General features: G+C 51.9%; 1 pseudogene; it reads right to left on the reverse strand.

The window, feature by feature from the left end:
• Positions 1 to 431: 431 nt before the first annotated feature.
• LOC123450846 lies at positions 432 to 1440 on the reverse strand (annotated as a pseudogene).
• Positions 1441 to 1776: the final 336 nt, after the last annotated feature.

A 1776-nucleotide genomic window follows, 5' to 3' on the forward strand; every position in this document is an offset into this window, starting at 1 on the left:
TAAGGTTTTCTCTTCTAGAAACAGAATGATATTTGGACTTTATAACCCTGATTACGTGTTGTTTTGTGCCAGGTCGTGTTTTTGCGTTGGCATAGATAACGTAACATAAATTGTAAGGTAATGGGTTAATCTACACCGCAAAACTCGGTCCCATCAGATTAACGGCTCGTAAAATCCAACTAGTACAAATGCCCGTGCGTTGCACCGGGCAATAAAAAAGTACCCAACCTTCTTATAGTGCCATTATGCAGCATTAATTGTAATAAATGTGTATAATAATGTAAATGTTTTCTATTACTGCCTTTTTGCAAGCTTGCGAATCAAAAGTACCCCATCCGATTCAGTGAATAAAAATATGATTCTTCATTTATGTCAAATAAATGTTATAAGCTTGAACATGATGTGGTTTAATATTTTCCCAAAGGTACAAGTCATGAGAGACAGAGGTGTGAAACACGAGCAAGAAATGTGATCTGATTCGGCAAGAACCCTCCAACTATCATCAAGTTAAACTTAACCAGTGCTTCAGTCTCTTTTCCATGATTAGCCAGTGCAGACAACAATGCATTCCACGTACATGCCTCCTTCTCACATACAATCTGAAAGACTCTCCTGCAACAGTCAAGCTTCCCATACTTCCCATACATGTCGATCAACGCCGTTCCCAAGAACGCTGTAGAGTCAGCCTCATGCCGAAAAACATACGCATGAACAGCCGTCCCGACCACAAGCCCCCCGGCACCATCCAAGTTTGCACAAGCCAAGAGCACGCTGACCAATGTGGCCTCCCCGAGCCGCCCGATGTTGTCCAGCAAAAATCTCCTGAGGGCCTCAACAGTATCCCAGTGGCACCCATTCCTGGATAACCAAAGATGAGCGTCGTCCAAGACACCACATCCCTCACCACCATGCGCTCAAAGAATTCTCTAGCCGCAGCCACGTCTCCAGCGAGGCATAGCACATCAAGCATGGCATTAGAGGAGACCAGATCTGGGCTGGCCATTTCGTCAAACACCTGAGATGCGTCACACCCGAGACGGCCAGCTCGGCCATATGAGCTGACCAGCGAGCATACAATGAAGCGATCAGCCGTAAGCCCGCAACGGAGACACTGCGCGTGGAGGGCCCTGGTGGCTGGTCCGGAGGCGGAGGCAAACCTGAGGATGGAAGGGAACGGTGGCCGTTGGGGCGCGCCCCGGCGGCGAGCATGGCTGAGAAAAGGCGGAGGGTGGCGCATAGCGGGGTGATTGTGGAAGCGGGGAGGCGGAGGTGGGCATGGATGAGGCAGTTGTAGGGGAAGGTGGCGGCGGCGTGGGAGGTGGAGAGCATGCCGGAGGCGAGGAGGAGGGCATGGACCTGGAGGAGCCGGTGAGGGGCGGAGAAGTGCTTCTGGAGGAGGCGCTCGAGGACGGCGAAGGAGTACGGGGAGCCCGTCCACATATGCGCTGCGACGCTCGCCGGCGCCGGAGCCGCCGTCGACGGGCCGGCGTCCTCAGCCAGATCGGATCCAAGTTCAGGGAAGCTGCTGCGCTATCCCCGACGAGGGGAGTAGGAGTTGGGGGAAGGGGGAGGAAAACTAAAAAGAAAAAGCAAAAATAGGGTGCAGAGGGAATCGAACTTGGGTCTTCAGCTAAGAAGAGCAAGGCTCTCTCCATCCTGCTAGTCCTTCACTATGGACATAATATGGCGGCATAGGTTCAGATAATACGTGCGGGCCGGTGAAAGAAAAACGGGTGGCATTGGTGGGTAATTTTGACCAACTTCAGGGGCAATTTC

The sequence above is a fragment of the Hordeum vulgare genome, chromosome 4H (genome assembly GCF_904849725.1).
Source record: "Hordeum vulgare subsp. vulgare chromosome 4H, MorexV3_pseudomolecules_assembly, whole genome shotgun sequence".
NCBI lineage: Eukaryota > Viridiplantae > Streptophyta > Magnoliopsida > Poales > Poaceae > Hordeum > Hordeum vulgare.